General features: G+C 36.5%; 1 protein-coding gene and 1 non-coding gene across 7 annotated transcripts in view; both read right to left on the reverse strand.

Moving 5' to 3' along the window:
- CTNNA3 (catenin alpha 3) overlaps positions 1-24,222 on the reverse strand; it is a 1,773,069-nt gene that overhangs the window by 1,326,654 nt on the left and 422,193 nt on the right. The gene's annotated exons all lie outside the window — the stretch shown is intronic.
- LOC120367527 (U6 spliceosomal RNA) lies at positions 15,653-15,759 on the reverse strand. The gene has a single exon (XR_005581895.1). It is a non-coding gene; the product is annotated as a U6 spliceosomal RNA (small nuclear RNA).

Consider the following 24,222-nt stretch of genomic DNA (forward strand, 5'->3'; position numbering starts at 1 on the left):
CTCTGCTAAAGAACTCTGAAAGCAACAAGCTCAGATGTGTATTTATAAAATTGCTCTGGCAATGGGTTTTTAAGTGGATTAGAGGGAATGAAATTGCAGTCAAGGAGACCAGGCAATAATCCAGGTTTGGGCAAGAGAAAAATGAGTGCCTGAACACTATTGCTAGGCTATAGTGGGATGGATCCAGGAAATTTTTAGTAGGTATACGTGGTAGGACCTTGGTCTATCTAGATAGGAGTAGGGAAAAGAAGGTATTTGGAAGCATCTAGAGAATTGTTTCAGCAATCGTGTAAGTAGTGATGCATTCACCACAACGAGAATACAGAGAGGAGTGTGCTTGGAAGAAAAGGGTGAAGTACATTTTGTCATCTGCTAAATGTAACAAATCAGCACAAGATCCAAATGAAAATACAACACACATGAATCTAGAATTCAGAGGGGAGTCTGGGCCAGAAATAGAGATATGTCAAACAGCAGCTCACAGCTGAAAGCTAAAGCCACAGGACTGGCATCCAGGATAAATATTACAATAAGGAGAAGAATCCTGGAGTCATCATAAATTATTCCTTGAGGATATCAACCCACTAATTTTATGTGCTAGCCCAAAAGGACAAATACATAATTATATTAGCAACAAAGGTATCAGAAAACACTAAACTCTAAAAAAGTGTTTTTCAATTAAAAATATTTTTTAAATAAGCAAAAAAAAGACCATGCATACTATAGAGTTTAGAATCTAAACTACTGTGGGTAATCATGGTCATCATACCTTAAGATAACAAAAGATTTTTCTTTAAAAGCAATTTTGAACAGAATGACTTCTGTTTCTGGGAAGCTTAAAAATATGAGGTCTGTTCACCTTGAAAGGGGAAATTTATATTGGAAAACACATGATAAAAAAAAATCTAGAAATCATGAATGAACCTGATAACTTTAATGGGCTTTTTTAGTAAATCTGGAGATACTAGGTCACAGAAGTAGCTTTTTAGATTTGAGTAACATAAATTATATCTGCTCATACGTCTGTCTCCACTACTTCCTTATAATTCCCTTGAATGCAAGTACGATGGCTTACTTATTTTATATCTCAGTATCTAGTAGCATGTAGCACATATTAGGAGTTTAATACATTTTTGTTAAGGAAACAAAAAGACGAATAAAAATTAAGCCAGAGGAAGTTAATATGCTCAAAAGGGGATAGAAACTCCAGATATAATTACTCCAAGAAATAAAACATGTGAAAAATGCAATTTAATCCAGAGAGTTTGAATACAATTATGCATGGCAAGGCCACAGACAGCTGAAGACCAAAATTTAACTGTACCTATCTTCACATTAAATGTTAGTGAAGCCATTGGTACAACTATTTTACAAAACTGTTTGATAGTATTTACTGAAGCTGAGCATATGCATGCCATTACCCAGCTATTTCATTTCTGGGAGAGCAACCACACATATGGAAATATGTTCCTATGTCTATCTAAAGACACAGGCAAAAATGTTCCATAGCAGCACTGCCTGTAATAGTGCCAACCTGGACACAACCCAGAGTAATGAAAATGAACAAAACACAGCTACATGCAACAACATGAAATATGGCGTGCGCGTGCACAGACACAAACACACACACACACACACACACACACAGAGAGAGAGACATAAAAGAGTATATATTGTTGAATTCCATTTATGTGAAATTCATACTCAGGCAAAGTAATCTATCATTTTAATAATCAGAATAGTTGTTATTCTTTAGGGGGTGATTAGAGACTAGAAAGGGAGGAGGAATCATTTGGTTTCTGGTTTCTGCTTCTTGTCCTGGGTGCTAGTTACACCGATGTGTTTATTTTGGAAAAATTCATTGAACTGTTCTTTTTGCGCTGTGCATTTTTCTGAATGTATGTTATACTTTAATTTTTTAAAAGTTCACATAAAATCAAGGAAATGAAAAACAAAAAGTAAAGCCAATATCCACAATGTGAGCCTTCTTTTGGCAAAAGACACTGGTATAAACTAGCTACGGACTGGCTATGGTGTCATATTACCCATGTCATTAAGGGAAGAATGAGAAAATTAGATATTCTGTCCATCTGTAAGAATCCTGTACCCACTTTGAGGGCGAATATTTTAAAAATAAATAAATAAATAAATGTTTGACATACGAAAATAAGAAGAGAAACCTCCTGCAGCCTGGCTATCAGAAAAAGCAATCCTTAAAGATTTTCACAGCAATTGATTTCATGAACCCCTGGATAAACCTGCGTTTCTGAAAATCAAAGAGAACTTCCTTACGAAGCTACATTCCCGTCCAAATGGAATCGCTGAGCATATACTCTGTTCAACAAAGCAGAACTCCATGCAAATTACTGAGTTTCTCTTCCAGGCGTTTCAATGAGGTTTCTGAAGCTGACAAAACCACTCTGGTAAGGGAAGGAAAGAGAGCTTATAAAGAGAGGTTTTGTTTTTTGAGATGAAGATGTGCAGCAGAAAAGCCCATGTATACTTTGCTATTTGGATTCCATTATGGGTTGGCTTCTAGCTCCAGTCTTCTCTCTGCCAAGAAGCTGCCTATCAATTGCTTCACTGGTCATTGGGCAGCTTCATGTTCTATTAGGAAACAAAATCACACAAACACCTGCTAATTTAAAGTTTTTTTGCCAACCTAAATTAGGAAATGGAAACTTAGTGTTAACTGAGCTGAAGGATATAAGAGGGTGAAACAACAGTAGGTTTCAGGTAAAAGAAAGTTTTGAGAGAAAAAAATAAGGATTAAAAAAATGCAAGATTTTACAATAAAAGCATCATTAAACAGCAGAGAGAGGCCTTTACTGCTTTTCTATCCTGAGTTCCCACTTTTCATTTCACAGAAATAGGACAGATTCAATAAAAGAGAAAATAAAAGAATTCTTCAAATTCAAATAGGAAACTGAGAAATCATATAATAACAGTATTAAGATATCTCCCAAGGTGTGCATTCTTGGCCATTAATAAATACCTTGGGTAACTGAAATACACCAAGGTGAATATTAATAACTCCAAAGAAACGTCTAAGGAAAACATGATCACTTAATTCTAATACAGACTACTGTGTCAGTCAAGAAAATGTACAGGTGTGTATGGGTGGGTGTGTGTAAAGTTCAAAAATGCACTATGTCCATTTCCTACTCATCCAAAGCAAATACAATATGTATTACATTTGTCTATTGTTTGCCTAGAATTTATATCTCAAAATAAATTCTATCTGAAGCCATCTGCCATATGATCAAAAAGTAAAAGGAATAAACAGAACAACAGAAAAGTTATGAGCTATTTTAGCAAAATTCGGTGGCCGTACTTCATGCATCCTTTCCATTAGTGCATATGTTTCATCATTTAATCTATCAAGAAGAGTCAGATATCCACAGGTCAAGGTCAGGGGTGATGGCTCCCTTTGGGAGCCAGCACTTTGGGATGCCAAGGTGGGTGGATTACCTGAGGTCAGGAGTTCAAGAACAACCTGGCCAATATGGTGAAACACCATCTCTACTAAAAAATACAAAAATTAGCTGGGCATGGTGGTGCACACCTGTAATCTCAGCTACTGAGCTATTCTTATGCTCAGATACTCAGCATAAGAATCACTTGAACCTTGGAGATAGGTGTTGCAGTGAGCCAAGATCACACCACTGCCCTCCAGCCTGGGCGGCAGAATGAGCCTCTGTCTCAAAAACATCGATAGGTCAAAAACTTACCCTGTAAACATAATTAACAATTTTAAATTTATTCAAAAATCAATACATATTGTTATCTTTACAATTCCTTCCTAAATTTAAGCTTCCATGACTCACTTGTGAAAAACAGACCACTTGTTTTCTGAACATTATGGTGCATCTCAAAGAGCAAATAGCATCACTTAGATCAAACAGGATCCAACCCCAGGGATGCTGATCCAATTTCCTAGCTAATAATTCATTACATTTGTGGAGTGATGTATTCTGTTCAACATATTTCCAGCCATTCTTCCATAAGGAGTTCTATAAGGAATCAGAAAAAGTAGTATCCCTTGTCACAAGAAAAAAAAATGAACATTTGTCAAAAGGCATACACAAATTAATGAAAAGTAGTGATGGTGATGTTTTTAAGAAAGCCAACATTTACCAAGCAGCTATGATGCTTCCTATATTCAAACACTCTCTCATCCCTTTCTCATTTAATGGCCCCAGTAGGAATAGGATTCAAGACTGGCTCCTGTCTCAATACTCTTTCAATTCAACACTATTTCTATTTGTTGTCAGTAGCTCCCACCATCTGCTCCTAAAGTCTGTCAAAAAACTTTCCTTTAACTCTGCCCATCTGCGGTGACCCAACAGAGAATATATATTTCAGGCATATCTTCCTGACAAAGAATTGTCATAAGTAATACAACTAAGATTAGAAACATTTTCCTTAATTCAATTTTAGAACAAGGCTGATACAAAAGCCTCGGGTCAAAATTACAAGATTAAAAATTAAAATGTGGTCAATAAGTTCATTTAGAATGCTCAAAAATATGTCAGATATGTGGAGAAAGAATGAAACTTGTAAATATCATCTTTAATATTTCAATCTGCCTTTGATAAAGGAAACATTCTAAATAAGGCATCTTTGTAGATGAATGATTGATTTTCCCAGAGGAAAAGGTGTTTTGTTTTTTAGTTTAATTCAAATAGCTTGAAACGCCTGCTATAAGGTGTGACTTTAAAGCTAAGACTACACACTCAAATGTGTAAGCAGGAAGTATGAATAGGGCAGATGAAAGTAAATAGGGAGTGGTGAGATATTGGCACACTATACTGTATCTGCGCCAATTTAAACACATTCAAATCCAATTGGCCAAACCAAAAGAATTCCTGAATCTAATGTACTAGCATAGATGTTCGTGTGAGCCTTAATGCAGTTGCCTTGCTTTGCATTCAGGCAATACACGTACCTGACCTTGGAAGATTTCAGAAAGATGGCAAATGCATGTCCCTGGACCTAATGAGCCTACAATAAGCCAAAAGGACTGAATGAGGAGCAACTCGAAGGCAGTAAGTCTGCTTCATTTTAATGGAAATAGCATAAGCTTTGAGGTTAGAATCCCAATGCAAAAACACCCCAACAGCAGGAGATTTCAGGTGAATAATCCACCTTACTTCAGCTACAAAATGTAAATGGTAATTCCTACCTTTTAGGGTTATTAATGAAGTTAAACGATTTAATGCCAAACACTTTTCCAGCTTTTTCTTATTTGATGTCTCTCTATGCAACAACTATTAGCCATATTCCTTCTTTAAAATATTTCCCCACTCTTTTCTTAGATGACAGCAACTACTAAATTTAAACTGAGAGGTGTTTACCTCTCTTCTAAGTTCCAGGTGCATATCTCAAGTTGAGTCTCAAACATGCCCCAAGTCGAGCCCATTGTATTTCCTGCACTCCCACTCGCCTTATGTTTCTCTCCAGCATTCCATCTGGATGCCCCTAATGCTCAAACGTGAGGAATATCCTTGACTTTTCCAACCCCCACCATTAGGTAAGTTCTGTTATTATACTCATTAAATATTTCTCCAGTATATACCCTTACTCTGGTTCTCACCAGTAGCACTAGCCTAGAGGAGAAATAAGTAGTGACAAAATTAAGAAAGTGTTTGTGAACACAAGGGAGTTGAGAAACTAGAGAAATATTTAATAAGACAGAACTTTTTGACCCATCTTTTTTCTGTAACGCCATCAGAGTAAACTATTTAAAATTTAAATCTGGTCATCGCTCTTCCAATTTTCTAGTGATGGTTAATCCACAAATAATAAAACTCATATTGTTTGTTATAGACGAGCATACTTCTCTGGCTTCTCTCTTCAGTATTACTCATACTCTTTCTGTCACGGTTACCATTTTTCCAGCCAAATAGAATTACATGAGGTTCCACTGGTGCCTTTGCATAAGCTATGCCCTAATCTCCCCTGCACCCCCTAGGAAATGACTATTCATCTTTTAAGTCATCTCGGATTCTTATATTCTATCACACACAGGTTTCACTCATGTGCTCCCTTTATATGGCACTAATCTAGCACATATTTTATTTTTTTTTCTTTTCTTTTTTTTTAATTGCATTTTAGTTTTTGGGGTACATGTGAAGAACATGCAAGATTGTTGCATAGGTACACACATGACAGTATGGTTTGCTGCCTTCCTTCCCCTCACCTGTATCTGTCATTTCTCCCCATGCTATCTCTTCCCACCTCCCCACCCCCATCCCTCCCCCATTCCCCCCCAGTGGACCCCAGTGTGTAGTGCTCCCCTTCCTGTGTCCATGTGTTCTCATTGTTCAACACCCGCCTATGAGTGAGAACATGCGGTGTTTGATTTTCTGCTCTTGTGTCAGTTTGCTGAGAATGATGGTTTCCAGGTTCATCCATGTCCCTACAAAGGACACGAACTCATCGTTTTTGATGGCTGCGTAATATTCCATGGTGTTTATGTACCACATTTTCCCTATCCAGTCTATCATCAATGGGCATTTGGGTTGGTTCCAGGTCTTTGCTATTGTAAACAGTGCTGCAATGAACATTCGTGCTAGCACATATTTTAAACTATTACCCTTTGCTATAACTATTTGCTGACACATCTGTGTCTCTCACCAAATTATGAGTTTCTCCTGCCGCCAAAATGATGTCTTAATTCTTCCCTCCACTAGGCTTTGTATAGGAACTAGCTCAGAGTAACCAATGAATTAATAACACCTCTTACCACTTTAAACTAATGAGAAAATTTTGAGGGTCACTATCATAAAATAATGTGCTTTTCCATGAAATAAAAATTTCAATTATATAAAAGGAAATCACAACTGCAAAAAAACTAAGATATGCTCAGTCTAGAATGGAAATTTTTCTTTTAATTGTCACTGACTAGGCTAACTAGATTTGTTTATGAACTAGTCTTCAAAATGTTCTGGCCTAAGCCTCTTTAAAAAATAAGAAGTGACTGTTTTTATCACTTACAAGAAAGTGTGTCTTTAAGAGCCTATTGCTATGACTCTCAGGATGTTCTAAAACATACCTAATTTCTAACACATTCCCCAACAGAAACAAGACTTTAAGCAGAATGTAGATAAAGAGGTCTCACATTTGACATGCTTTTCAGAAAGTTAAATTAGTGCTCCCTATATTAACCAATAACTAGATTCATCTGGTTGAGGAAAACAGCGATAACTTAGGTTAATAATCTTGCTAAAGTTGGGGTATTCTGAAAAGTTGATTTCAACAAGTACTCATATAGTGGAATTGTGCTCAGAGCTGTGAGGAAATAGAAATACCAAGTAAAATTAAGTACCCACGTCTGCAATCCTCTATTCTTCAGAAATTGTTAGATAATGATATGCTAAAATAAAAATATTTGGCTAAAATTGGCAAAATAGATAATAATTACCATAGGAATTATAAGGAAAAGCATGAAAACCTTAAGATGCTTCAGAGAGAGAAAGATGCATATTTCTAAATGTACCAGGTAAAAGCTAGCCAGAAAAACTGGTATGAAAGTAAATTGGCTTGCTAGTAGGCATCTCAGACATTCTGTATCAAATCTGAGCTCCTAACAGTGCCCCTCAGCCCACTATTCGCATGGTATTTAACAGTTCAGTTAACAACAATTCCTCAAGTTGCCAGTGCCAAACACTTTGTCATCATCTTTAAACTTCTCTCCTCTCATACCCCACATCCAGTCTGTGAGATGATCCCACTGGTTTTACCTTCATTTATGAAAAATTTGAGCTCTTATTACCTGTACAACTTACCATGTCACTGCTTGGCTCAAACCATCCTATGAATCTCTGTGACCCCACTCCCATTACTCTCCCTGCTTACCATGGCCAGCTCCATGGACCTCTTGCTGCTTATCCAAGAAGCCAGGCACGTCCCTACCTCAGGTCTTCCCATTGCTGGCATGCTCCTCTAGATCCATGACTGGCTCACTCCCTAACTTCTTTCAAGTCTTTCCTCAAAAATAAACTTTTCAATAAGACCTCTGCTGGTCACCCTATTTAAAAGTTAAAGCAACATCTCCAACTTCGGGCCAGGTGCTGTGGCTCATACCTGTAATCCCAGTACTTTGGGAGGCTGAGGTGGGTGGATCCTGAGGTCTGGAGATCGAGACCATTCTAGCTAGTATGGTGAAACCCTGTCTCTACTAAAAATACAAAAAATTAGCTGAGTGTGGTGGCAGGTACCTGTAATCCCAGGTACTCAGGAGGCTAAGGCAGGAGAATCACTTGAACCTGGGAGGCAGAGGTTGCAGTGAGCCGAGATTGTGCCACTGGACTCCATGGTAGGTGATAGAATGACATTCCGTCTCAAAAAAAAAAAAAAATCCAAACCTCAATATGCCGTATTTCTTTTCCTTGCTTTATTTTCTCTGTACTATTTGTCACTAATCTATTCTACAGTTATTTAACATGTTTGTTTTCTCTCTTCTCTAGTGGAACGTACACTCCATGAAGATACATAAGAGGTGATAAATATTTACTTAATGAATGAATGAACAGCAACCCAAATTAAGAATTTTCAATTAATTTGACACATTTGACTGATCACATATGCAAAAAAATTACCCTATCCTATGGCAATAAAATATCAGAGAATTATCTAGTTATAACAGGGAAGACAGTAAAGGGCAGAGAAATAGTATAAAATTCCTGCTCCCTTTTCGCTCTCCTTCTAGAGGCAAATCTTAGAACATTCACCTGCATATCTTAGGATTTCGTTGTGTATTTCACCTAGGTCACCTTTCATGTTTGCCAGAATTCATATAGAAAGCTTCTGAACCCAAAACATAATGGCTGCAGTTGAAAGGTCAACTGTGTATGACTGCCAATTAGATGGCAAGTTGTATTTAAAATCCAGATTCCTAATTAATAAAGATTTTGCCTTACTCAAGAACTGTACACAGAGCATGAATCATCTATATGCAGAGTATTCACCCTTTAGTTGTTGCCAATTTAAATATTCATGTCTCTAGGAATGGCTTCAATCCACCCTGGTACATAAAATAAATTAGCATTCTTGCACTCTAGAGAGAAGTATGTGTTTAGCACCAAATGGAATCAGCAGATGACTAAATACTCTTTTTTCTCTCTCTCTCTTGTTTCTATCATAAATACAACAGATGCAAGATGCTGGAATGTAGACAACCCCAGAAGGTTAGTGTTTGCCTCTAATGTAGAAATAAACCATTCAAAAATTCATTCCATATAGCATACCAGAGTTAGCAAGAGCCCTTTGGTTCCTTTATTGCCATCAAGATAACTTTATGACTAAACATATCACAGAGGCCCCCATAGTCCAAATGAAGCATAAGCCTACCTTTGCTACTAAACATCATGGAATATCTTATAAATTTACAGCAATGATAATTCAAGCACAAATAAATGTTTGCCACATAAATGATTCAGAGTTACTACAGTTCAACAGTAAATTTAGAGCATTTCCTAAATTCATGGGTAACTTAAAGGTATGAAAAATGGATCTTTAAATGATAAGTTACTGGAATAAAACGGTTCCTATATTAAATAGGGAAAAAAATGATTTCTAGGAAGACTTAGCTCTCTTCAGTCTCACCTCTTTTATAAGCAGAATGCATAAGGAAACTGCAGGGCCTCACCAGGTGTCCAATTGTCCAGCTGTGTTCCTCAAGTTTCCCTAGCTTTTGCTATCTCAATGTGAGTGGTACTTTCATTCCCATTTTTATTCACTGTTAGCTGTGTAAGGAATGTATACTCGGAGACAGTCAATTTCAGTAAAAAAAAAAAAATACTTCAATAAATAAATCTTCAACCACAGCTAAAATTGTAATCAATAGTGAAAGACTGAGTGCCTTCCCCCATAAGATAAAAAACTAGACAAGGATGTCCCCTTTCACTAGTTTTATCCAACATTGTACTTGAAATTCTAGTCAAATAATTTAAGAAAGACAAAGAAATAAAAGGCATATGGATTGGAAAAGGAGAAATAAAACTATCTCTCTTTGCAGATGCCATAATCTTGTGTATTAGAAATCCTAAGGAGTACACTCTCCCCTCCAAAAAAAACAGTAGAGCTAATATAAGATTGGTATAGTTCACAAAAGGCAAGATCAGTATGCCAAAATCAGTTGTACCTATAGACACTTGTAGTGAAAAATCCCAAATTGAAATTAAGAAAACTATTACACTTAAAATAGCATCAAAACATAAAAAACTTAGGAAAATTTTAACAAAAGAAATACGAGTATACTGAAAACTACAAAACATCATTGAAATGAATTAGGTAAGACATAAATTTAAAGACACTCCATGTCATGGATTAGAAAATAATATTTTTATGATGATATTATTGCCCAAATTGAACTATAAATTTAATGTAATTTCTATCAAAATTCCAACTGTGTTTTCTGCAGAAGTTGACAAACAATCCTAAAATTCATATGAAAATGCAAGGGACTCGGAATAGTCAAAATGATCCTTAAAAAGGAGCAATGTTGGAGGAATTCACCTAATTCCATCATTATACATTGTATGTTTATATCTAAAAACCACCGGTACCCCATAAATATGTACAGCTATTATGCATAGATATCAATTAAAAACTACTAATTCATTAAAAAAGAAATCCCAGTTTTGAAACCTACTACAAAACTGTAAGACAGTGTGTTACAAGAATCAAGATACATAGATCAATATAATAGACATCAGAGTCCAAAATTAAATCTTTAAATTTATTGTCAATTGATTTTCAACAAGGATACCATGACAACTCAATAGAGAAAGATTAGTCTCTTCAGGCCTCACGCTGTGGCTCATTCCTGTAATTACAACACATTGGGAGGCTCACAGCAGGTGGATCACTCAAGTCCAGGAGTTTGAAACTAGCTTGGACAACATGGCAAAACCCCATCTTAAGTAAAAGTACAAAAATTAGCTGGGTGTGCCTATAGTCCTAGCTACTAGGGGATGAAGGTGGGGGCAGTGTGTGACAAGAGGATCACCTGAGCTTCAGGAGGTTGAGGCTGCAGTGAGCCATGATTGTGCCACTGTACTCCCACATAGACGAGAGCGAGGCCCTATGTCAAAAAATAGAGCAATCTTTTCAACAAATGGTGCTGACTGTTTTTTCTTGTTTTTTTTTTGTTTGTTTGTTTGTTTTGAGACAGGGTCCCACTTTGTCACCCAGACAGGAGTGCAGTAGCATAATCATGGCTGACTGTAGCCTAGACCTCTGGGACTTCAGGTGATTCTCCCACCTCACCCCTCAAATAGCTGGAACCACAGGCATGCACCACCACACCTGGCTAGTTTTGCTTTTGTTTCTGTTTTGGTAGAAAGACAGAGTTTCACTATGCTTCCTAGGATGGTCGCAAACTCCTGGGCTCAAACGATCTGCTAACCTCAGCCTCCTGAAGTGCTGGAATTACAGGCATATGCCACCACACCTGGCCAACAATTGACTACCTACATGCAAAAGAAAAAAGCTGAACTCCTACCTCACACCATACAGAAAATTGACAAAATGGATCACAGACCATTTATGCCTATGTCAACCCATTTATGCCTAGTGTTCCATTATCAGAACACTAAGCATATGGGAGTTATTTATATCCTACTATATGCCCAAGGTCATTGCCAAGGTCTGATTGCAAAAATTCAAAACATTGCAATCTCAGGCATAAATGGGTTTTAACGTAAGAGCTAAAACTATAAAATATTTAGAGGAAAACATAGGAGTAAATCTTTGTGATTTTTGGATTAGATGGTAATTTATTAGACATGACAACAAAAGCACAAACAGCAAAAGAAAAAATAGATAAATCAAACTTCCTGAAAACTAAAAAATTTTGCTCATCAAAGAGTACTATAAATAAAGTAAAAAGACAATATATAGAATAATAGAAAATTTTTGCAAATTATATATATATATGATGTGTAATATATCTGGAAGGTATAAAGAGCTATACAAACTCAATAATAAAATACTTACTCAAAAAATGGGCAAAGGATCTGCATAGACATTACTCTAAAGACAATACAGTCATCTCAGCACCCACAGGGGACTGATTTCAGGACCCTCATGGAAACCAAAATCTATGATATTCAAATTCTTATTTATTAATTTATTATTACACTTTAAGTTCTGGGGTACATGTGCAGAACATGCAGGTTTTACACATAGGTATACATAGTGATCTACCGCGTCCATCCCCCTGTCATCTCCACTAGGTATTTCTCCCAATGCTAGTTCTTAATATAAAATGGCATAGCATTTACATATAACACATCCTCTCATATGCTTTAAATCATCCCTACATTACAGTAAATCCTCACTTAACGTTTTTGACCAGTTCTTGGAAACTGCAACTTTAAGCAAAACAATGTAACAAAATCAATTTACTTTCTACAGCATATATTACTGAACTTATAAAGACCAAAACATTTCTAATATTAAACATTGAAATAAATGTGAGCCACACATACATTTAAGAAAGATTAAGATAATTATTTACCCAATTATTCTCATTAGAGGTGGCAGGTGACAAAGCCCATCCTGGCAGCTCCAAGTGCAAGGCAGGAATCAACCCTGGACAGGACACCATTCCACAGCACACAGGGCTCAGTCACACACATACCCACACTCACTCATACTAAGACAATTTAGACTCATCAATTTACCTAACATGCACATCTTTAGGATATGGGAGGAAACTGGAGACCCAGAAAATACCCACACAGACATGGGTAGAACATGCATACTTCACACAGGTAGTGGCCCCAGCTAGGTACCAACGTTGGATGAAACAACAATATTGAAGGACCTGCTGTACTTACGATGCTTAATACAATGTAAATGCTATGTAAATAGTTGTACTGTATTTGTAATATTTATTATTTCTATTGTTGCATTTTATTTTTTATTCAAATTCAGTTGACCCTTGAACAACATGGGTTTGAGCTGTACAGGTTCACTTATAAAGATTTTTTTCAACCAAACGTGTATCCAAAAGACAGTCTTTGTGGGATGTGAAACCTAAGTCTACAGAGGGCCAACTTTTCATACATGGGTTTTGCAGGGCAGATTTCAAGACTTGAGTATTTGGGTATACCTGAGGGTCCTGGAACTCATCCCTCATATATACAGAGGAATGACTGTATTTTTAAACCACAGTTGGTTGAATCTGTGAATGTGGAACCAGTGAATATGGAGAGCCATCTCTATACAGATAGATCACAAATGCATAAAAGATGTGCAACATCAGTACCCATCAGAGAAATGCAAATAAAACCACAGTGAGATACCACTTCACACCCACTAAGATGGCTGTAACAAAAAAAGTCTATAATCAATAACACTTGCTGGCAAGGATAGGGAGGAATTAAAACTTTCGCTCATTTCTAGGGTGACTGTAAAATGGTGCAGCCACTTTGAAAAACAGCCTGGCAGTTCCTCAAAATGTTAGTCATACACAGAATTACCATACAACCCAGTAATTCCTCTCTTCAGTGTGTAATCAAGAGAAATGAAAACATATGTCCACATAAAAACTTTTACATGAAATAAAACATGAATATTTATAGCAGCATTCTTCATAATAGCAAAAAGTAGAAACAACCCCAATGTCCATCAACTTATGAGCAGATAAGCAAAATAGAGTATACCCACAAAACGAAATATTGTTTGTCAGTGAAAGGGGAAACAGTACTGACATGCAACAACATGGATGAACCTTGAAAACATTATGCTAAGTCAAAGAAGCCAATCACAAACGGCCACACAGTAAGAGTTAGTTTATATGAAACGTCTAGAATAGGCAAATCTACAGAGACAAAAAGCAGATGAGTGGTTACCTGGGGGGTGGGGGCAGGGGTGACTGCTAATGGGTACAGGGATACTTTTGAAGGTAATGAAAATGTTCTAAAATTAGATTATATATTGATTGTCATACATCTCTGTAACGATACCCAAAACTATTGAATTGTATCATTTAAATGGTGAATGTTATGAATACATTCACCATTGAATGTATTATGAATACATGAATTATGCTTTAATAGAGTGGTTAGAAATGAAGACAAAGACATACACATACATATGTCATCATAAAGATGAGTGAAGGAGCAGCCTGTCCTAATCAGTAGAACTCGGACTTAAAGGATGCTAATGGCAGTTCAGAACCAGTGAGGAAGAAAAGGAAATCAGGTTCAAGGGACAGGGGTTGGAAAATGCCGACTTAAAGCATTTAAATAGGCCAGGTCATATCCGTCAACAGAAAATAATCTCAATATAAATTACAAATAGAGTCCCTTCTAGAATTTGCCATCATATAATCAGGTCCCAACAGTACAGAACTCAAGATCTGAGGAAGAGAGAGAGGGGCAGTGTTAATGTAAATACAGAGAGACAAAAATAAGAGAGACCTGGTGCCTAGCATCACGAAATCTATTTTCCACAAGACCATCACTAGTGGCCTCAGAGGTTTAGGAAGAATGAAGACCTAAGGAGGTAGTGGCTCACCCCTGTAACTCCAGCACTTTGGGAGACCAAGGTGGGTAAATCACTTGAGGTCAGGAGTGTGAGACGAGCCTGGCCAACATGGTGAAACACTGTCTCTACCAAAAAATACAAAAATTAACCAGGCATGTTGGCATGTTCCCATAGTCTCAACTACTTGGGAGGCTGATATGGGAGAATCATTTGAACCCGGGAGGTGGAGGTTACAGTAAGCAGAGATCATGCCACTGCCCTGCCAGCCTGGGCAACAGAGTGAAACTCTGTCTCAAAAAAAAAAAAAAAAAAAAAAAAGACCTAAAGACTAAGGAGGAAGGTAGTAGCTATTAATGTGGAGAATTAGAAGCTCATCTATTGTCTAGGGTTGAAGGAGGCAGTGCAATCATTCCCCCTTACCTGCAATAGATATGCTCCAAGAACCTCAGTGGATGCCTAAAACCCTGGATAATAACAAATTCTATATACACTATGTTTTTTTCCTATACATACATACCTATGATAAATTTTAACTTATAAATTAGGCACAGTAGAAATTAGCAACAATAACTCATAATAAAATAGAACAAGTATAATTAAAATTATATGAATATGTTCTCTAACTTCTTCTGTCTCAAAATACCTTATCATACTGTACTCACTCTTCTTGTAATGGTGTGAGTTTATATGATGCCCGCAGGATAACGTGAAGTGAGGTGAATGACACGGACATTGTAACATACCCTTAGGCTACTATTGACTTATATTCCTGAATCATGTGTAACCATCCCTTACTGGCAATAAATGGCTTAGCGTCCCTTTTGCAGGTGATTCCTTGCTGAAATCCTCATATAAACTGTATGCTTTCTGGTGTAACATGTTACTGTCAATCAGAACATGTTTTCTGTTTATGCCTTTCACCCATAAATTTAATGCCTTTTCCATCTAATTAATCACTTGTTATGCACTGTACCTGTAAGGTTTGCAATTTGAAGTATAATAGCCAAACTAGAATTTCTTTTTCCTTCTTCACAATTTAATGGATAGAAGATTCATTCTTTTTTTTTTTTTGTAAGTTCTAGTGATTTATTAGAAGCACATATTACATGGAAATAATTACTATTTTCTTATACATAATAGAAGAAAATTAAAAAATATGGAACGCTTCACGAATTTGCATGTCATCCTTGCGCAGGGGCCATGCTTATCTTCTCTGTATCGTTCCAATTTTAGTATATGTGCTGCCGAAGTGAGCACAGAAGATTCATTCTTACCACAGATTCTAGCAACCTCTGCATGCAATTATTTGTTTCCTAATTCAAGAAATTTCCATTTTTCACTTAAAGGTACCACTTTATGGCTTCTCTTTGGCATATCCCAACTGCCACCATCACTACCCTTGTGCTTTGGGGCCATATTAAGCAAAATGAGGATTACTTACATACAAGTGCTGCAATACCATGACAGTCAACCTGAAAACTAAGACTAATGGGCAGTGTATACAGCATAGATGTGCTAGAGGAAAAGATCATTCACATCCCAGCAGGACTGACAGAGATGACACAAAACTTCAAAATATCATGCAGAACAACATACAATTCAAAACTCATAAATTCTTTATTTCTAGATTTTTCATTTAATAATTTCAGATCACAGTTGACTGTGGGTAATTTAAACCTCAGATAAGGGAAACTACTATATTTTTAGACTACACAAATAGAAAGATACAAGGAAAATGTGGAGAGCGAAATAGGGCTACAAGGGGTTAATCTATAGTTCAAAGACTAGGATGTGAGAGATGAGTGAGATTATTTAAATGTTCTCATTCTCTCTTTCCCTCTCCTATAATTAAGTCAAGTCCTGGGAATGGCACAAGTATACAATGGAAGCCATCAAGGGATTCAGCTGTTGGGAGTAGAGAATGCAGAGTCATAGGAGGTAACAGACAATGCCAATACCATGAGAGACTGTAGCTGTTCCATACAGTTTCCTGTAATGCAGCAACACCAAAGGAAACCATAAATGAAAAATAGTGATGATTGATGATGATGATGATGATGATGATGAACCATGACTGGCAGAACAAAGCAATATACCAAGGCCAAATTCTGGGTTTTATGGGCTCAGGAGGGCCAGAAGGTAATGCCATATGAGGGCCACTCAAATAACCATAGTTCCTTTTTGACTGGCTATTCAGAATCAGGATCCACTATACAAGGAATGAACCCTGAAAAATATGTACTGAGTCTCTACTACATAAATAAATGGCAGCATTCTAGGTGCCTTCCTTCTATGATTCATGCATAGAGAGAGGGTTTATTTAAACTGCAATACAGTTTTTGTTATACATATATACATACATTATATATATATATATATATATATATATATATATATATATATATATATAAAATTGCACTTTAGGTTCTGGGGTACATGTGCAGAATATGCTGGATTGTTGCATAGGTACACACATGGCAATGTGGTTTGCTGCCTCCATCCCCATCACCTATATCTGGCGTTTCTCCACAACTCCCTACCCCCCTACAGTTTTCTTTCTTACCAACGTATTTTCAATTATATGCTCTAGATATTTACAAACTCCTCTGTTGTCCTATTCAGGATTTACCATCTTGCTACCTTTGATATGGAAAATACTAGCAGAGAAAACAAGATATTCAAAGTTGAGTTCATAAAAGAAATGCCCCAAAGAGGCCCCAGACTAAATGTAGTTCAAAATATGCAATTACTTATAAATTTATGAGACACACTAACAAATTGTAGCTAAGACCCCTAAAGAAGAAAAGAGGAAGAAGTAAGAGAGAGGGATGAATAAAAACTAACATGTATCAAGCGTCTGCTACATAGATGGTAAGGTTCAAGGTATTTTCCCTTCCCTGTGAAGTAGGAATCATTATTACCATTCTTTTTTTTTTTTTTTTTTTTTTTTTTTGAGACAGAGTTTCGCTCTTGTTACCCAGGCTGGAGTGCAATGGCACGATCTCGGCTCACCGCAACCTCCGCTTCCTGGGTTCAGGCAATTCTCCTGCCTCAGCCTCCTGAGTAGCTGGGATTACAGGCATGTGCCACCATGCCCAGCTAATTTTTTGTATTTTTAGTAGAGACGGGGTTTCACCACGTTAACCAGGATGGTCTCGATCTCTTGACCTTGTGATCCACCCGCCTCGGCCTCCCAAAGTGCTGGGAATACAGGCTTGAGCCACCGCGCCCGGCCTTTCATTATTACCATTCTTATAGACAATAACAGAAACCCAGAGAGATCCTAACTCATCCAAGGTAGTAGAATTGCTACTAGAGATGGCACTGGAACCTAGGTCTTTCTGATCTAAATCTATACTCTGAGCCCAATGTAACACTACTTCTATTAACAAATCTTTCAAGCTCACTTTTCCAATATAGTCATGAACAACATAATGACATTTTAGTCAATAGCAAACCACATATACAGTGATGGTCCTGTACAACTGTAGTGTCTTATTTTTATACCTTTTCTATGTTTAGATATGCTTAATAAATATCGTTGTGTTACAATTACCTATAGTGTTAAGTCACATGCTATACACGTTTGTAGCCTAGTAGCAACTGGCTATATCATGTAACTTAGGTGGGTAGTAGGCCATGCCGTCTATGTTTGTATAAATACACTCTAAGCTGTTTGTACAACAATGAAATCGCCTAACGACACATTTCTCACAACGTTTCTCCATTGGTAAATGATGCATGACTGTACATCAAATGAAAGGTCTAAATTCTGAAGTGTCATTCTAAAACTTTTGTGTGATTGTTCCTATGGTGTAAAACTACAGTAATTTCTAAAATCGATTGCAACTCCAAAATTCTCTAATTATATCTTAATCAAATAATATTCAGAAGGAAAATTACACAACGTAAGATTCCAACAATCCTGAGACCTGTGTTTCTCCTATGTATTACATAAGCACAGAGGCGAATTGGCTCTGTGTATGGTGCTTACTATGGGTCAAGATTGCTATGCCAGCTTTATATATATTAAATACTTCAATTCTTCTAATAACCCTATGATGCAAATTATTATCTTCATTTTATAAAGCAACTAATGTGCAAACATATTAACTGTCCAAGTTAAAAGACTGGTAAGCAGTGCAGGTGAGATTTAAACCAAAGTATTTTAGCTCCAGCGCCCTCTGTGTAACTACTAGGCTGTTAGACTTTCCAATAAGAACTGAAAATCTTCTACTAGAGGTTCACTGTCTTTAGTTTTGTATACATGTTCTCATTTGATCTCATTATATTATGCTTATTACACAGATTAATAATCTAAGAAAATAATGGCTTATTTAATGTCATTCAGCTATCAATCAGCAGAAAATACGCTTCTAATTCTTGCAATACACCATGAGATTTTTTCTTAGTGAATTCTTACCACTGGAAACAAGCACCACCAAAGAAATAATCACTTAAATATAATAGATACAGAGTACGTATAATAGATAAGTGAGGCAAAGAGAACTACAGCAAGAAAATGGATTTCTCTCCTTTAAAATTCTTAGACCCTTAAATTGTATGTTTCTTTCTCTGTCACTAAACTATACTAGATTATACTAAGACCTTAAGCTTAGAGATTTAAGTCAATTAATTAAAACATTAAGAAAACATTATTTGCCACACCCTTCTTGTGCCTTCCTCTCTTTCTTTAATTTGGCATAAATACATGTTTTTCTGACTGCATTGACTGTTCACCGAACTAGGAAGCTTGCTCTTGATGCTAGTGAAGCAATGTCTTATTATTTTGATTGTATATCAAGATTATGCTTAAGTCTGAACTGTTTACTTAATTATTTCATTGCCTTACCAAATGCCTTCTTTTCATCTGCCTTGATGTCTAAAAATACTAGGACATCAAATTTATTTTCCTTATTAAAATAACAATAAATATAGACTATAAAAACCACATCACTTCAGCACTTCGTTTGCATAAGATGATGGGACACATGAATTTGATCATTACTAGATGGTTTATCTGAATGATTACCCAATAAGGATGACTGCTTTTTTCCCTAAAATCTCTATCCTACGTTTGATTAAATAACATAAGATGAGATGATCTAGCAATTTTCTTAGAGTGAATTATCTGGTAATTTAACATTGCTTTGAAAAGTCTCTGAGCGATGTTAGACATTTAATTTCTTTCCCACCAGGAAGGAGAAACAGAACACAATATAAAATATTCAACCTAAGCTTTAATTAAGACAATTTAAGATCAAAAAGGGAGGTAGCACAGTGATACTGGGAGGAAAACTGCAGGAACGTCAGTATCATGCACATTAAAAATACCCAGTGGTACTTTTTTTTGGTGAAACTTTTAGAACAAAATCAATTTAAATAGTTAAGAAAAAGTTTAGTCAAATAAAATTAAGATTACAAAATGCAAACCCTGTTTATCAATGTCTTCCTTTAAATTAAAAAAAAATGCATCTTTGCTAAGATTGCATGCTTATAGAAACACTTGCTTACTCATAATTCAAACACCTCACCAGTTTCCAGCAATAAACATGTTTATAATTTTAGAATTCTGATAGCAGATAATTATTTTATAACTATAAAACAATACCAAACAATAGTTATCTAAAGAGTTTCTTGTGTCATCACGTGCTGTTTACACAGCTGGGCATTTAAGACCAACGTGTGAGACATAATTGCATGGCTATAATTCTGAGCCTGTTGTTTTAAGAATAAGCAGGCTCTTGCGGAGTTAAAGACAGGGTTTGTGGTTTTCTAACTCAAAATATAATCTGGAGAATAAAGTATCTAAAGACTCCTAGAGTGCAATGCTAAAAGCACAAATTCCAGTTTAAACTAGGAAAGGCAAAAGCTAATGTTTTCATTGACACATTAATTTTCTCACATTATACCTGAGCAGTGTTCTTGTTTCTAATTACATTCCTACATGAATGCCTTATTACATATAATGTGGGAAATATTACAGTGTGGTATCTTGTGTTTCTTGGCTTGTGCTTCTTTTATATTTTTAACTTTAATGTTCTACTTAGTGAGATTTTGTATATAATAATTATGCTCTGGTACACTGACTCCACTCCACAAAACCCAAGTACAAAGTCCTCTTAAACAGTAGGTGGATAGTGTTTCGTACATGGTTTTTTGGTCTTGTTTTACCTTGCTTCATTTTTATTTGGCTTTTTTCAGACAAGTTGGGTAATAAAAACTGAATTTTTTCTTTAAAAACAATAATGAACAAATAATATTACAGAGAATATAAAATAGAATAAAGAATTGGGGTCTTACGCAAATTTCTGTGAATATATCTGAAAGCTTTTCTGAAAAACATGAAATGTTCAGTTATGATTTCCAGAATCTGAAAAGTAATAGTTGTTTAGACTCTCCTTACATCACAAAGTTTAACAAAATTGACTCCTTGCCCAAGAGTTCACGAAATCATTCATACCCCAAACATTTACTAAGGGTCTACCATGTGTCAGACAATCTGCCAGTCACCTGGGCTTCAAATTAACAAGGATAAGCCCTTTCCTTCTTCCTTCCACAGATGCAATCCCTCTTCAAAAATCTGAATTTCCTTGCTCATTTCAACAATGATTATTCTTTTTACTTATTTATTTTTTTGAGATGGAGTCTCGTTCTGTCACCCAGGCTGGCATGCAGTGGCACAATCTCAGCTCACTGCAACCTCCATCTCCCAGGTCAAGCAAATCTCCTGCCTCAGCCTCCTGAGTAGATGGTGCACGCCACCACACCGAGATAATTTTCATAATTTTAGTAGAGACAGGGTTTCACCATATTGGTCAAGAAGGTCTCAAACTCCTAATGTCAGATGATTCACCCCCGTCAGCCTCCCAAAGTGCTGGGATTACAGGTGTGAATTAACACGCCCAGCCACAATGATGATTCTTAAAAGTACTTGTCATAATACCCAAATTTTCTTCAAGTGACAATTCATAGTTTTCCAAAGGCAAATACCTAGAGAACTTTCATGGCATTTCATTTAGACCACAACTTTTAAAATTTTGTTTTACCGTAGTAAGACACAACACAAGATCTATCTTTTAAGTGATTTGTTTTTAACCTCAAGTGGTATCTACTTTATTATATCCCTTTCCACGAAAACTGAAGATCTGGAGGTTGAAACAAACTTAAAAATTAGTTGCTTTCTCAGTGTAAAAACATTCATTGCATCAACAGGTAATTTAAATATGCTATTTTTCAAGCCAAATATTGTTTCGGGATTCAAGGTGTTCAAATATTCCCTCAAGAATATATTTGTCCTTCGTATTATTGGGACATTGCTTCTAGTATTCCCACTGATACCAAAGTTCTCAGATTCTCAAGTCCTTTATATAAAATAGCATAGTATTTGTATCAAGCCTACATACCTCCTCTCATATCCTTTAAATCATCTCTAGATTTCACATAATACCTAATATAATGTAAGTACTATATAAATAATTATTGTATTATATTTTTCTTTATATTATTTTATTGTTGTGTTCTTTTTCCTACATATCATCAACCCACAGTTGGTTGAATCTGCAGATGGGCAACCAGTGGATTCGGAGGGCCAACTATATTCTCCGATAGTTGCTTTTGAATGCTCATTTTTTAGCTTTTAGCTACTTACTGCTACTATAATGCAAGTTCCCATTCTGCAGACCCTAAACCCATTCTGCAGAGTGAAACCCAAGATTCTCAGTCTTTTAGTGTATCTCTTAGTCTTTCCATATTTTTATAGATTGGAGACATATCTTTACAACAATTTTTTATCAGCCTTAAAGCTCTGAACATACATCTAAAACCTCAAATCTCAGCACTGACCCCAAAGTTATACAATGCAAAAACAATCCAAAGGGCGGGGGGGGGGGGGGAACATTTAGCATTAAAAGATCTGAACACAATCTTGGCTCACCTACTTTCCAGTAAGTTAACAAGACCTGAGCTAATCATTCACGCCGGAAGCTTGGATCACTTTACAGAGTGAATAATTCTTACCACAAGGAGGGTTTGGAAAGATAATAGTAAGATAATCGGCATGTGAGAGGACTTACGCTGTAAAATGTATGTCCCTGAGGTTGCTGCCTGCTGCCGACTTCGTGACTATTTTTACGCCATTTTATGTTCCCACTTCCTTGCTTCCAACTCCCGTGACCCTCTGTGTTTTTGCCTAATTGGCAAAGATATTCTCAGTTTCTCACCTGGAGGATACCAGGTGAGCTTGATCTCTGATTCTGCCTCTTTCCTATTATTAGTGAAATAGAGTAGCTTCACAAGTAGCACGGGCAGTTTCCTATCAAGTGTAACTGGGAGAGTGTTGGAAGCACCCCTTGCCCAAACACACCGCCTCCACTGTTCTGCCTAGGGCATGTAGTTCCATCTTCAAAATACAATTACCATACAACATATATTATATGTTAATATACTCCATTAACTTGGATTAAAGCATAATTTCTTCAACAGTCCTTTACTAGATGCCAGTACCCTAAAGAAGAAACTAACCAAGAAACATGTTTTTGCTCTGCTTATTTTATATACATTAGCACTGTGCTAAGTAACAAGTGATCCCAATAACGGCATCATTTCCTAATTAAGAGCCATAATCTGGAGGGAGTGGGACCACAGAGGTTAGGTGTTCCTCATTCAGCATGATAATCGAGAAGGAAAGAGTAAGCAAGCACCTAGGTTCTGAGGAATACAAACTCACAGTTAGAAGATGCTATACCCAGAAGAGGACACAAAGTAGCCGCAGTGCAGAATGGGAGTGCTGTGTATGAAAAGGACTCAAAACACCATGATAGTTGCTATTCCTCTATAATTATCCTTCCCTTTGCAAGTAATCCTAATGAAGAAATTTGGCAACAAACATAAAATAGTTTCTCCACAACATAATGTTAGGACTCCCTTAAACACAGAAAAACAAAATGCAGTAGCTGTTATTTAAGTGCCCAGGAAGTCTCCTCACTCCAAAATCTCTCTCACATTCAAAACTAGAAATTCATTCTTCTATAGATCCAAAGCATTATACAAGAAGCATCCTACCAATGATGCCATCCTTGAAACTCAAGCATTGCAGGTATCAATAACATTTATTCATAACATGCTGTGTGATTTTCATTGTTAAATCCATTTCTTTGACAAAAGAAACTGAGGTTACCAAGTGCTCTGATAGAAAGGCTCAGTGGTCATTCAGGTGATCAGCCTATGTCATTTTAGGTATTGGTTTTTAATAAGCAGAGGGTTTCCTGTACTCCAAGATTTTCTTAGGGATAACCCTGACAACTCCATTTATTTATTTATGAATACAAACACAGTTTACGCTGGGAAACAGATGAGTTAAAAGAATCAGACTACCAAATGAACACCAAAGGTTTCCTAAATCTTCCCAAACCCACTTAAAGGCCAAGCTTTAAAATCAAGAGGGACGCAAATGCTAGGCACACCACCTGCAACTTAACCGCGTTCGAGGAGTTAAAAGGTCTTAAAATTAACCATGAAACTTGAAAAGCACATGAATGGTCTTCAAAAACAACATTCGGGAAACTGTATGTCAGAAATACCAACACTGTGGGTGCCAAGAGTGAGGCATTTTGCGATGACTAACAAATTAAGGCATCTTAATGTGAAAACTGATTATACAATGCATAATCAAGTAAAGAGGAAACAGAGGTATGCTTTCTCATTAATTCTGGCTTAGAA

Source organism: Saimiri boliviensis, chromosome 12 (genome assembly GCF_048565385.1).
Source record: "Saimiri boliviensis isolate mSaiBol1 chromosome 12, mSaiBol1.pri, whole genome shotgun sequence".
NCBI classification, from domain to species: domain Eukaryota; kingdom Metazoa; phylum Chordata; class Mammalia; order Primates; family Cebidae; genus Saimiri; species Saimiri boliviensis.